Here is a 15,477-nt window from a genome sequence, read left to right as displayed (position 1 = left end):
AATAGAAGGAAACTTTCTCACCATGATAAAGGGTATATATGAAAAACCTACAGCTAATATTATACTCATGGTGAAAGACTGAAAGCCTTCCCCATGAGGTTAGGAATAAGACAATGATGCCCACTTTTACCACTGCTATTCACCATTATAATGGAAATTCTAGATAGCACAATTAGTCAAGAAAAAAGAAATAAAATGCATCCAAATTGGAAAGGAAATAGTAAAAAATCTCTTTTGACAGAAAATATGATCCTTTATATAAAAAATCCAAAAATATACACTAGAAAATTAATAGAGGAATTCAGGGCACAATATTATCATGCAAAAATCAGTTGTGTTTCTATATACCAGCAAAGAACGATCCAAAATGGAAATTTAAAAAAAGTCCATACAGAATAGCATCTAAAAGAATAAAATTCCTAGGAACATATTTAATCAAGGAAGCAAAGCATTATACACTGAAACTACAAAACACTGCTGAAAGAAATTAATGGAGACCTAAATAAATGACAAGACATCTCACGTTCATGAATAGGAAAATTTAATATTGTTAAAATGTTAATACTAACCAAAGCAATGTACAGGTTCAAACTCCCAGTAGTTATTAATCTCCTAGCAGCCATTTTTTTAAAAATAAATAAATAAATAGAAAAGCCATTCCTCAAATCCATATGGAATAGCCAAATCAACATTGAAAAAGAAGAACAAGTTGAACATCTCGTTCTTCTCAATTTCAAAACTTATCACAAAGCCAGAGTAACTGCAACAGTGTGGTACTGGCATAAAGACAGACAAACAGATTAACAGAACAGAACAGATAGTTTGGAAATAGACACATACATATATGGCAAACTGATTTTCACAAGGGTTCCAAATACACTAATCGGGGAGAGAATGGTCTCTTTAACAATCGGTGCTGGGACAACTAGATATCCATTAGCAAAAAATGAATTTGGACCCTTACCTTATGCCATATACAAAAAAAATAAATCTAAAGGGATCAAGGACCTGAATATATGAGTTAAAACAATAAAAATTTTGGAAGAAACCAGAGGGGAAAACTTTATAACCTTGGATTTAGCAATGATTTCTTAGATATGACACCAAAAGTATGAGTAACAAAAGCAAAAAATAGATAAAATAGACTCCATCAAAATTAAAAGCTGTTTTTACATCAAAGGTATTATCAAGATAATTTAAAGACAATGTACAGAGTGGGAGAAATAATTGATAACCATAAATCTAATAACCTAATTTAAAAATGGGCAAACTATTGAATAGACATTCTCCAAGGAAGATTACACATGGCCAATAAGCACATGAACACTACTGGGGATCAAGGAAAATGCAAGTCAAAAACTAAATGAGATACCATTTCACACCAACCAGAATGTTATTATAACAACAACAACAACAAGAGAAAATAACTATTTGCAAGGGGAAGAAATTGGAATCCTTAAACATTATTGGAATTGTAAAATGGTGCAGCCCCTGTGTAAATCAGTTCGCTTTTTCCTCAGAAAGTTGAACATGGAATTACCATATGACCTGACATACGGTATGTATCTAAAATGACTGAAAGCAGGGACTTGAACAGAGATTTGTACATAAATGTTCATAACAGCATTAATCACAATAGCCAAAAAGTTGAAGAGGCCCAATTGTCCATCAACAGGTGAATGGATAAACAAAATGTGGCATATACACAAAGCAGACCATTATTCAACTGTAAGAAAGAATGAAGCTATGATACATGCTACAACAGGGATGAAACTTGAAGACATACTGAGTGAAATAAGCCAGACATAAAAAGACACATATTGTATGATCTCACTTACATGAAATACTTAAAATAAGAAAATCCATGACAGTTAGTAGATTACAGGTTACTCGTGGCCAGGAGGTGAGGGGAATGCAAAGTTATTGCTTAATAGGTGCAGTTTCTGTTTTAGGTGATGAAAAGTTTGGGTAATGGATGTTGGTGATGGTAGCACAATATTGTGAATGTAATTGATACCACTGAATTATACACTTGAAAGTGGTAAAAATGGGAAATGTATTTTATATATGTTACTAAAATTAAATTTAAAAAAATAATTATGTTTTAAAGAAGCTCACTTTTCCAAAAGAAAAAGAAACATGCAAATCCATGGTTATTTCAGGGTAAGTTTTGACCTCTAAGTAGCATAGTTGAAAAGTTTTGCTGTCATATATATTGAGAGGCATTACTCATATTAAGAGTGCAGGAGCTTCGGATGTTAGACATCTTGCAGAGTGTGCAAGATTCCTACCCAAGGAAGGAAACGTCCTGAGAACTGCAAACATTTCACTACTGTCCTAAGGTATCCGTTATGGAAAAAACATTTCTAAAATTACCTGAGTGTAAATAATTATTTTTCATCTTTACATTCATTTTAATGTTTGTATTTTTTTTTTATGCATGGGTCCAAGTTGGGAGCTTCTTAGGTCTTGGGGCAGCCTGGCACTGGAGCTCTTGCCTGGGGGGAGAGAAGTCCCCATGTACCTGCAATGCAGCAGTCAAACCCATTTACAATCTACCCCCCTCACCTTCCTGCGCCCTGGACACCAGGCCGGGGGAGTCAGTGCTTATTAACCTCCCGTTGGTAGCGCATTCCATCTGGACGCCCCCAGCCTTTACTCAAGCTGTGCCCACTACCTAGAATGCCCTTCCCATTCTGGATCATGCAGCACCTATGAAGTCCAGCTCAGACCCCAATTTCATCCCTAGCTTCTAGTTTCCTTGCCTCCCCAGGGCTCCCCTGGTCCCTGCACCGGGCTGAACAGACAAGAACCCTGCAGCCCAAGTCTCCCCCATGGTTGGGTGTTTGGACACAGCACCTGATCCTCAGAAGCTTTTCTGCCCTGTTGGAGGCAGAACTGTGCGAGGGCCCGGGGTTTCTGTAGGTGAAGGTGCACTACAGGAGGAGGTGGCTCCCCCGGTTCTTCCCTTCAGTCCCGTCCTCCCAGGGGTCCCAGTGACAGAGTCCCCTACACCCAGAGTCTTTAATTTGCAATGACTTTAGTGCACACTGAGTTTGTCCAAGAATACTACTTCATTGTAATCAGGAGAAGTCACAGTTTATTTTGTTGGAAACTTTATGTCTTAGTTTCCTAGATGCTAAAGCAAATACAATGCAATGGGATGGCTTAAATAATGGGAATTTATTGGTTCACTGTTTGGAGTTTAGGAGAAGCCCAAAATCAAGGCGTCAGTAAGGTGATGCTTTCTCTCAGAAGACTGTGGCATTCTGCGGCTGGCTGCCAGTGATCCTTGGTCCTTGGCTTTCCTGTCATATGGCAGTGGGCATGGAGGTGTCTTATCTTTGTCTTCCAAGTTCCATGGACTTCTGGCTGCTCCCTATGGCTTCTCTTTCCACCTAAATTTCACTCTGCATATTAAGACTCTGGTAATCCAGATTAAACCCCACACTGATTCAGTTGGGCCACACTTTAACTGAAGTAACATCTTGAACAGATCTTATATATAGTGGGTCCATGCCCACCAGGATGTGGAACAAGACCAAGAGCAGGTCCAAACTGGGGTACAGAATTCAATCACATCACTTTACTAAGAATTTTCCTAAATTTCAGAAAATGGCATTACTGATGGCCATGGTGCTTATTGTCAGCGTGGCAATATAGCCAGTTAGAAATGCTTTGCTTTCTAAATTTCCTTGAAATTATGGGAGCATGTAATACATTTATGGCCAATAAGATGCGAGAATTTCTGGGGAAAAATATACATTTTTAAGAGAAACAGACTTTGTTCACATTCCCTTTTACTTTTTACTTTTTCCTTTCTTCCTGTCTGTAACACAGACAAACTGCCTAAAGTTACAGCAGATATCCAGGACCAAGCATATAATTTGTAGAACCCAGGGCAAAAACTATGAGGCTCTCTGTTCAAAAGGCAGGGGGAAAAATGTGTGTTTAACTAGAAAGTTTTCTCCTTTAAAAAAATTTTATTACTTTAAAACTTAATAGGGTAGCAATACATGTAAAACAATATAAACCTACAAAGTCAGAAAAATAATATTTTCAGTCATAACTTTGTATAATGTAATAAATAATATTTTATTAATGAATAATAATATTTTATTAATGTGATATCATGATTGATCATGAGATTTTCCTGGCTTATTGTTCTACAAATTTGTTTACTATGTCATCAAAATATAAAGCTTTAACAACTTCATTTTCAATCAATATAACTCAGACTGATGTTAGTTGTTGGCAAATGCAAGATCACAAATAATTTTTGATAATTTATTATTTTAAAAATTAATTCAATTGTTACTTAGCTTTTAAGTGAATTTTATAGGATGTGAAAGCATTGAGATAAATTTCTAAGGAATTATTTCAAAAAATATATTTTAATATATCTAGAGCCGATGTTCCCGTGTAACATTTTTTAATAAAATATTTTACTCCTAGTAAATTAGTTTCATGTAAATATGAATTTAATTTTAAATATGAATTTACAGAATGGCACTTTGTTGTGCTTTCTGACATTTTCTATAACTTGCAGAGGTTGTACTTCTATACCAGGTGTTCTGTTCAAATGCTCAGTGGACAAGTTTCCCGCTGCCCACTCTGCCTGCAGACTTGAGCCTGTGTGTCCACAAGCTGCCATCCTGCCTATCTCCTCCACTCATGCAAACACTTCAGTGTCCATGGACATCACTTACATAGCACAAGTTCAAATATACATTTTTAAGAATTTCAAGACAGCATTTAACCAAGAGGAGAGTCCATTTTCAGAGTAGGGCCTTGCGTGACTGTTGAGGTCAGCTCTGCAGGTATCTTCAAAACATGAGAGAAGGGGAGAATGCCACAAACTAAGGATGATGGAGCAGAAAGAAAGTAGGATCTGGGGTCCTTAATATAAAAATGGAGCCACCATACAACCCTCCACTGTCTACTCTTGATTTTTTATTAGGTGGTTGTGCTGGTTTGAATGTATTATGAATCCCAAAAGTCATGTTCTTTAATGCAATCTTGTGGGGACAGACATATTAATGTCAATTAGGTTGCAATCTTTGGTTTAGGTTGTTTCTATGGAGATGTGACCCACCCAACTGTGGGTAATACCTTTGATTAGCTGGCCCCGGCCATTCAGTGTGGGTCTTGATTGATTTACTGGAGTACTTTAAAAGGAGACACGCAGGCCCAGATGCTTGCTACAGCTAAGAGAGACATTTTGAAGATGGCCATTGAAAGCTGTTGCTGACACTTTGGAGAACGCCATTTTTGAAATGCAACCTGGGAGCAAGCAGATGCCAGCAACGTGCCTTCTGAGCTAACAGAGGTTTTCCAGACACCATTGGCCATCCTTCAGTGAAGGGACCCTATTGTTGATGCCTTACCTTGGATACTTTATGGACTTATGACTGTAACTTTGTAACCAAATAAACCCCTTTATAAAAGCTGATCCATTTCTGGTGTTTTGCACTCTGGCAGCATTAACAAACCAGAACAGATTTTGGTACCAGAGAAGTGGGGTGCTTTTGCTGTTGAGTTTGCAAATACCAAACATGTTTGAGTGGCTTTTTAAATGCAAAAGGGGAAGATTCTGGAAGAATTGTGAGGAGCTTGATAGAAAAGGCCTAAACTGTTTTGAAGAGACTGTGGAAATATGGACTCTAAAGATACTTCTGATGAGGCCTTGAACAGAGATGATCAATGTGTTGCTGTGAACTGGAAGAAAGGCGAACCTTGTTTTCAAGTGGCAGAGAATTTGTCAAAATTGAGTCCTGGTGTCAGATGGAAAAAATTTGAAAGTGACAACCTGGAATACTTAGCTGAGGAGATCTCCAGACTATGTGGAGGATGTAACCTGGCTTCTCCTTGCAGCTGATAGTAGAATGCGAGCAGAGAGAGATAAACTTAGAACTGAACTCTTGGCTTCAAAGAAACCAGAAGCTGATGGCTTGGAAAATTATGAGCTTCCAGGGGGTGGAATCCCAGAAGCTACAGCCCAACGTGAGGATGGAACCAAACACGGAACCCAGCCACCATTTCAGTACAAGCCAGGATTGGAGAAGGAGTTAAGCAGAAAGGATTTGTGGAAAGTCCTATTGTCTGATGGCTTTGACCCCTGCATGCTTCATGCAAAGCCAACAGAATTTTTGTGAGATCTTTATAGACAGAGCCACTGCCAGTCTGGACTGGAGGAGACAGACAAGGAACAAATTGAAGGAAAAATTCCTTCAAAGACAGAGCTGTGGAGGTTGAGGTCTGGAGTCAAGAGGCCTCGGGCTGGGAGAGTGGAGCAGCCCACACATGTGGAAAGGGTGAGTTTGCCCTGGAGGTCGAGGGCGGGCTTTCCGCCTTGATGCTCAGGAAATGTTCTGCCACCCCAAGCCCCAAAGAGGGTGGAACACATTCCCAGGGAATTGGGGAGAGCCTGGCTGCCACCACACTGTTCTGAAGGGGTTGAGCATGTGCCCCAGAGATGGAAGGGAATCCAGGGTGCTGCCCCAATGTTTGAGGAGGGTGGGGCCGAGAAGGTGGTCTCCGCAATGTGTGGATATGTTGGAGTTCTCACCTAAACATTTGGAGAGGAAAGGGCTGCCGCAAAGGCCCTTAGGAAGGGTTAGACTCCCTGCTCTCTCAAGCCCCAAGGATGCAACCTCGCTTTGTTAATGACTCTCAGACTTTGAAATCTAATGGAGTTTGTCCTGCAGGTTTTAGGAACTGTTTTGGTCCCCTAAACCCTGTTTTCCTTACTGTTTCTCCTTATGGCAATGGGAATGTTTATCATATGAATGTCCCTCCTTTGTATATTGGAAGTACATAACTTGTTCTAAGTTCACAGATCCACAGCTAAAGGAAAATTATGCCTTAGGACTGACCACACCTATGGTTGATTTTGATGGAATTTTGTACTTAACTGTTGTTATTGAAATGATTTAAGTTTCTGTGATATTGTGGGATGAATGTATTTTGTATATGGAAAGATAATGTCATTTTGGGGTCCAGGGGGTGGAATGTGCCAGTTTGAATGTATTATGTCCCCCCCAAACGCATTATCTTTGATGTAATCTTGTGTGAGTGGACCTCTCGGTGTTGATTAGATTGAAATTCTTTGAGTGTTTCTGTGGAGATGTGCCCCACCCCAGCTGTGGGTCATGACTCTGATTGGATAATTTGAGGTGTTGGCCCACCCATTGGGTGGGTCTGAGTTAAATTACTGGAACATTATATAAGATCAGACAGAAGGAACTCAATGCAGCTGTGAGTGATGTTTTGAAGATCTACAGCCAAGAGGGACACTTTGAAGAATGCACAGAAGCTGCAGATGAGAGACAGTTTGAAAACAACTGTTGAAAGCAGACTCTTGCTCCAGAGAAGCTGAGAGAGGACAAATATCCCAAGTGTAACTAAGAGTGACATTTTTGAGGAACTGCAGCCTAGAGAGGAATGTCCTTGGGAGAAAGCCATTTTGAAACCAGAACTTGGAGCAGACGGCAGCCATGTGCCTTCCCAGCTAACAGAGGTTTTCTGGACACCATTGGCCATCCTCCAGTGGAGGTACCTGATTGCTTTATGGCCTTAAGATTGTAACTGTGTAATCAAATAAACCCCCTTTTATAAAAGCCAATCCATCTCTGGTGTTTTGCATTCTGGCAGCATTAGCAAACTAGAACATTCTGCATGACTTCATGTAAGTCATCAATGGTTCAGTGGCTAAGAGGACAGGAACTCCCCTAGGCTGCTTCATGAGTTACTCATTTAAACCAAGAGACTTGGAGCAGCCACAACTGTCCTAAGTCACTGACTTATTTTAGGCTTTCCTTCCACCCCTTTAATCCTGAAGATCATTTTCCTTGAATGAAAAGACAAAGGTGAAATACAATTGCAGAACTCTGCTTTCTTTATTCCATCCATCAATATTATATTATCAGCCCTGACTTCAGTTTTGACTTTCTTGAACTTCTTGCTGCAAATGTCACTCCCTCAATATCTATCCATGTGGTTTAGACATTTTAACTCATTTCTTGTTTAATGCAGTGAAGTCCACTTGTATTCCAGGCTTGGAATTCTATTTTGTCCCTTTTTTGGTCTGAAGGCCTAGGACAAAATTGGAAGTGGTATAAGACTTTCTAAAGAGGGTGAAAGAACTGAGATCAGTGTCTTACAGAAAAGACCAAGGAGAGGAAGAGAAGAAAGAGGGGCTCTGCAGTAAGCTGGAGGCTGGAGTGTGTGGGGCAGGGGATAGTTAGGAGAAGGAAAATGTCCCAAGGTGGAACTTCTTCCCCCGAGAGTCAATGCTATTCTGTTGGAAGTCACAGCTTCCTGGCACCCACTTTCCCTCTAAATTGTGCATATGTCTGAAACCAGAACATCTTTTTTTTTTTTTCCAGCTTATTTAGGAGTTATGTGCAGGGAGATCTACATTAGTCCTTCCAAAGCAATTCAGTAATTACTTATTGAGCATCAACTATGTGTCAGGTCCTGGAGACCAAGGAAATGAGTAAGACAAGTCCCTGCTTCAGGAAGCTCAGAATCTGGTGGGGAGAGTGGACCAATAAATGACCGAAGTATACAATGCTATAAGTGCTTTGACAGGTGTGTGGGTCTCATGTGGTGGGGAGCAGGGTGAGGGAGGGGCTGTGGGCACAGAAAAGGGGCAGTCGGGGGGAGGTTGGGGAGGCTGCTGTCTGCACCAAGTGGAAAGAGAAGCATTCCAATGGGATCCTTACTTTGACCCCACAGACCATTCTCCAGGAACAGATGTCTTCCTCACACTCCCTGCTCTGCCTGTTTCCCCCAAACCCCTCACCCCAACATATGTTTCTCTCTCCTGTATAGTCAATTTCTTCCTTAGCAGAAACCTTTCAGTTAGCTATTCAACAGTCCCAAATCATGGCCACTGGCAGACTGGCCCAGTGCTGAAGGGGTTGGGGAAGGGGCTTCGGCTTTCTGTGTGAGTACAAACTGGCATGTCCCATAAGGATGATGATGCTCTCAGCCCCACAAGCTCACCTGTGGGTTTTGACCCTGGGGAGACCCAGGCACAAGCTCTGGGTGACAAGCATGGGGTGTCCACGGAGCATCATCATGTAAGGAAGCCCCTAACTTAGGCAATAGATAGGTGATAAATTGGGGACGCACATATGGCAGAATGCTGTATGGCAGTTAAAGCAGATTCACGTTATTCAACCTCAGTAATTCTTATAATCATGATGTTGAGGAAAGAAGCATATTTCAGAAGGATATGGACAGGATGATATCATTTATATAAAGATTAAAACCCAGCAAAATGGCACTTTAAAATATTTCCAGATGAATCAATATGAAGTAAAAAATATATAAAAACATTCATGACAATGGCACATAGTAAGTTCATGGCAGTGATTACCTTTGTGGAAGGAGGGAGGGAATGAAATTGAGGAGATTTCAATTGTACCTGTATTGTCTGATTTTATGAAAAGAAAATCTTGCTTTCAACTCCATACACACCCCAGCTACTACTGTTCTCTCTGCTCCCCTTTATAGTCAAATTTCTTTGAAGAATTGTCTAGACTTTCTGTATCCACATTCACAATACCAGCATTCTTCAACCTGTTCTCATCTTTTGTCTGGTCCACCAAGACATGGAAGCAGCTATCACCAAGACTCCCTGATGACTTCTGGGTCCCTAGATTGAATACGTAGTAAACATGTGTTTGTCTGCGTGTGTGTATACACATATATACACATACAAATATACACAGACATGTTTGCACATGCATGTATACACATATACACAGGCATGTATACATATGCATATATACACATATGTCCGGCGCTGCCCCGCTCGGTCCCCGGTTCCCGGCCGGCGAGGGGAAACGGAAGGAGAGAGAGAGATGCAGACTGCGCGAACTAACCTGGTCATGAATCACGACTCGAACCACACGGCAGTTGTGAAAGCAAGCCCTTTACTACAGCTAGATGAACATTCTGTGTTACTGGTTCCCACACGGGGCACGGCGCCTCGTGGGAGAGCAGCCTCGATGTGGCCGTCAGGCACGGCTCCTTGTGGGCTGTCTCACCCTACCCCGTCCGGGTAAGACCTTTTATACACAATTAACAACCAATAAGCTTCTAGGCTAGTATCGCGTATACAGGATTTCGATTGGTAGGAGCGGGTGGCGGATACATGCGTCACTATGCGGAAACAGGATGCAGGCGCCATCTTGGCTCACTCGATGGGCGGGGGTAACTCTAGAGCAGGCTGCAGCGCATACGCTAGGCCCGATTCGGGAGGCGGCTTTCCACATCTCCCCCTTTCTTATTTATTTTTGACCCAGTGTCTCCAGTGATGAGCGTGCTCCCGTGAACCCAAATGGTTCACAACCTCTTTGGTGCTTTGGGGAGTCTGGACTAGGCCTCAGCCATCCAGCGGCGGAGCCTCTAGCACCAACCAGAATGCTCACGTCATATGGAGACCGGAGAGTCCGTAAGCTGGAAGCAACGTGACTCTCCCTGCAGTGCTTTGCCTGGCAACTGGGGAACAACGACGGGGGCAGGAACAGCAGTAACCAGAGTCGGGGGTGTCACTAGGTGTCTCTGTGCAATGGCTAGGGTCCAGTCTGGCCACAACTAGGACTCTGCCCTAGAGACCCACCTGAGACAAAATTATGACTACTGGTGTCGCCTTTTACACCCGAGAAACAGCCATGCGATTCGCTACAAATTTTGCTCCAAAGCGCCCCACCTGAGGCGACCAGGAAGGGGTATGGTTAATAAATCGGTCACTATCGGGGGTAACAGAGGTGGGAGTCATAGCCATCATAGTGGTAACACGCAATTGCTGCTGCGCTTGAAACAGGCGTTCTAGCAAACATTTAACAACGACTAATCCCACCAATAATCCCACTGCAATGAGGATCCAATTAGTTAAATTGGGCCAAGAGAACCAGGAAGAAACACTGTGCAATAGTTTCTGTAGAACCTCGCCTAACCCGGAGAGATCGACTTTAACGGGTTTTAACTTGATCCCCCCAATTGTGTCTAAACTAGATTCCACCTGTTGGGAGAGATTAACAAATTCAGGAAAATATGACCTTTTCAGCCAATCAGAGACTCTGGAAATGCTTCCGGTCACGTTGGCCCTGACAGGAGTGACACAGAGTTTAACCGTAAGCCACCGGGTGTCACATGTTTGCTGAAGCACTCTCCAGAGTCCATCTATTTCCAGTCCAAGTTCATCTATCTCCGCTTGGAGTTTCTGAATGGCCTGGAAATTTAAGTTCAGCATCTGATTGTGGCGGCGTAGCACGTCTCGGGTAAGGTTGACCAAGCCATTTACCGTTTCCATCGTTATGGCGAGCTGCCGATCTGTCCATGCTTGTAGCACAGCCTGCCCGATCGTTGGGACAAACAAAGAGGAAGCTACACTGGCAGCATTCGATAGCCATTCTTTTATGCCTCTTGGACGCCTAGACTTAGAGAAGGGGATATTGTTAAGTGAAACAACTTGAGAAACAGGGCCAACCCAGTCGGTTGCCTTGACGGGGAGCCAGACATAACTTGGGCGATACACTAGGATAGCGGGGCGGCGAGGCATCCGGGTCTTTGGAACGGTTGCAGACTGTAGGAGCAAACCCCGGAAGGAAAAGGCACCTTTGAGTCTCCTTTTTACTCAAGATCCCTTCACAAGACTGGCGGCTCTTCCCTGTAACGTTAAGAAATTCAAGCAAGACTCCCTTACTTAACTCGCCATTACCAGTTTCACAAGTAGCATTCGCCGCAACTGTGGTGTTGACAACCTTGACAGAGAGGTTAGCAAAAGAGAGGATCAGTGTGTCATTGGTGAGGGGGAAGGACTCGTTGAAGCTTGTGGAGGGTCAGAAGGCAGGTGGTGGAGACCTAGAGACAGGGTACGAGTGAAAAACACAGGAGAGGCGGGAGACCCAGCAGAGAATGGGGCCAGGGTCGGGGGATGATGCCACAGGCCCCAAAGACCACTCTCCTGCGCTACCACAGTTCCACTAAAAAGAAAAAGGCAGATTAGAAGGATTGCTATAGGAGAGCAAAGAACAGAGTTACCGATCCTCTTTTTGGGCAACCGCGGGGTGGTCAGTCCTACTATTATCGTCTTGTCGGTCGTCGCCATCATCAGCAGGGTCGGAGGCTTGGTCTAATGGTTCAGGTTGTATATTCGTTGGCGTTTCTGACAGCTGTTCCTTGGCTTCTTCAGGTGATGTCACGGTTCTCACCAGTCTTTCCGGAACCCACACTGGTTGACGTCCTGGTTCCTGGGGAAAAACACAAACAGAGCCTCTGGCCCAGCTGAGCACCGGGTCAGGGCCTTTCCACTGCCCCGACAGGACATCCTTCCAACGGACTAGACCTCTATGCGGAGGACTCGGGGTGGTGGTGTGTTGCAGGGCAGGTGTCATTCCTTGTGAATTTTCGTTTAAAAAATTATATGTGAGCAAGGCTACAGACAGTCGAGCTTTTGGGGACAGGCCGTGGCCTATACCCTCTTTCTGTTTTTTAAGCAAGTCTTTGAGAGATCTGTGCGCTCTTTCAATGATTCCTTGCCCCTGAGGGTTATAGGGGATGCCATGTTTTAATTGGACATCCATGTTGTCACAAAATTTTTGGAAGGATTTACTAGTGTAGGCAGGCCCGTTATCCGTCTTTAACGTCTTTGGCTTACCCCAAGCTGCCCATGCAGCAAGGCAGTGTGCAATGACGTGGGAGACTCTTTCTCCTGGTTCAGCAGAGGCAAATAAAACTTGGGAGCATGTGTCCACCGACACATGTAAGTACTTGATCTTACCATACTCTGAATGATGAGTGACATCCATCTGCCAAGTATCCCCTGGGGTGAGACCCCTAGGGTTGACCCCAACCGAGGGGACTGCTCTCTGCTCTGCACAATTGTTGCAGGCTCGGACAATATCTCGAGCAGCTGCACGTGGTATGCTGAACCGCTTAGCTAGGGTACCTGTTGATGTGAAACTTGGCATGGAATTCTCGGGCTTGTTGATACGGTACCAGCGTCGGAAAGATGTGCAGCTGTCGAGTGGCTACATCTGCGCTATGGTTCCCCTGGGCCATAGGGCCAGGCAAACCTGTGTGGGCTCTAATATGGGTTATGTAAAAAGGGTGTTGCCTGGTCCATATAACCTCCTGTAGTTTGGCAAAGAACGTCCTTACTGTAGAGGAATGTTTAACAATGCCCACCGTTTCTAAAATTTGTACAGAGTTCACAACATAAGCAGAATCCGAGACGACATTTAAGGGCTCGGAAAGGCTTTCCAGGACTGCAATGATAACCTGCAGTTCTACCCATTGAGTCTTTTGTGGTTGGAAGAGCACTGTTTTAGGAGTTTGTCCCCCTCCACACAATACGCCCCTGTTCCAGAGCTGGAGCCGTCCGTGTATACGGTGGGGGCGCCTGCTAGTGGCCTAGGAGAGGTTACTTTGGGAAAAATCACTGGGTGCCGGGTGACAAACTGCAAGAGAGGAGCCTTAGGGAACTGATTGTTAATGGGACCAAGAAATGTACACCGGAGAATGGCCCATTGATCTATGCATCCGGTGAGTATCTCAAGCTGCTGGGAAGAATAAGGCACCCTGAGATTTTTGGGCTGCTGACCGAAATGCTGCACAGCCCTTTTAATGCATTCTAGGGCCAAGTCTGCAACCGCTGTAGGATAGTGCTCTAGGACTTTTTTGGGGGAAACTCCAGGGTGGACCCAGAGCAGCGGCCCCCGCTGCCACAGTACCGCAGTGGGCTGTAATTCTGTCGGCAGCACGCAGGCTTCAAAAGGCTCATCAGGGTCTATTCTCTTCAATGCAGCGCCACTGAGCGCCTGTTCCACCTGGCATAGTGCTCGCCTTGCCTCTGGAGTGAAGCTTCGAGGTGAGTTTATATTAGAATCCCCCTTCAACAGGTCGAACAAAGGTGTTAGTTTGACATTGGGTATTTTTAGGTATGGACGGATCCAATTGATATCCCCCATGAGTTTTTGTAGATCATTGAGAGTGTGTATATTGTCTAGCCTGAGAGACACCTTTTGGGGGGAAACATGAGTGGGTGCGACTTTCGCCCCCAGGAAAGTGGTAATGTCAGTCATTTGGATTTTTTCAGGGGCAATCTCTAGGTTAGCTTCTCTAAGACTAAGGACTAAATGTGACAAAACTGTTTTAAGAAGATCTGTGTCTCTATGGGCTAAGAGAATGTCATCCATATAATGGATGATTTTCACTTGAGGGAACTGCTGCCGAGTGCTAGCTAGCTTCGCAGCGACATACAGCTGGCACATGGTAGGACTATTAGCCATGCCTTGGGGCAGGACTGTCCATTCAAAGCGTTGACAGGGCTCCTCTTGATTACTAGAGGGCACAGTAAAGGCAAACTTAGGGGTGTCTTCAGGGTGGAGCGGAATAGAAAAGAAGCAATCTTTCAGATCTATGATGAAAATCGACCAGTGCTCCGGTAATGCCGAGAGGAGGGGCAGTCCCATCTGAACGGGCCCTAAAGGCTCCATGCAATCGTTAATAGCTCTTAGATCATGTAGCAGTCTCCATTTACCAGATTTCTTTTTTATTACGAATATAGGGGTGTTCCACGGTGACGTGGAAGGGGCGATATGGCCCTTTTCTAGTTGTTCTGATACTAGGGCGTGCAACGCTGCAAGTTTTTCCTGTGGCAAGGGCCACTGAGGCACCCACACCGGAGCCTCGGTTTTCCATTTTAGTTTTATAGGTGTGGGTGGGAATCTCTCCTCAGTGGCCCCTATGAAAAACCCAAGCCTCGTCTGTCAGACTTGGGGGCAGCTTGTATAGGCTCCGCACGTCCGTGCAGTGAAGCTCCTAAACCCTTGCCGGGGGTATACCCCATTTCTTTTAGCAGTCGCTTAGAGGTTGGGGAGTAGCCGCTAATTAAAGTAACGTCCATTTGGGTCAGAATGTCTCTTCCCCACAAAGACACAGGCAGGGCTAATACATAAGGCTGGAAACTGCCTTGGTGTCCTTCTTCATCGGCCCAATGAAGGGCAGCTGCACTGAGCATGGGCGCTGAAATTTGGCCTATTCCTCTAATGGGCTCTTCCGCCCTGCTCGTTGGCCAGGTGGGGGGCCATTCTTGTTGTCTTATGATAGACCGATCGGCCCCTGTATCGAGCAGGCCCAAGAAAGATCTGCCTTGCACCTTAATGGTTAGCATAGGTCGAGACTCCAGGGACATATGGAGTCCCTCAAAAATCGCTCCACTGGATCCGAACCCTTTTTCCCCTCTCTGTCTGATTCTGCTTGGAAAGACTGCATGTAAGCTGGGTAAGAGCAGGAGCTGCGCCAGCTTATCACCTTCTGCAATGACTAAGGTGCCCCGCTGAGATTGAACCATAACTTGGGCACGGCCTGTGAAATCTGAATCTACAAGTCCTGGTATAACTGTTAATCCTTTCAGGGCCGTGGATGCTCTTCCCAATATGAGCCCTACAGTACCAGCCG

Source organism: Choloepus didactylus, chromosome 15 (genome assembly GCF_015220235.1).
Source record: "Choloepus didactylus isolate mChoDid1 chromosome 15, mChoDid1.pri, whole genome shotgun sequence".
In the NCBI taxonomy this organism is placed as follows: domain Eukaryota; kingdom Metazoa; phylum Chordata; class Mammalia; order Pilosa; family Megalonychidae; genus Choloepus; species Choloepus didactylus.
Note: the sequence above shows the minus strand (reverse complement) of the source record.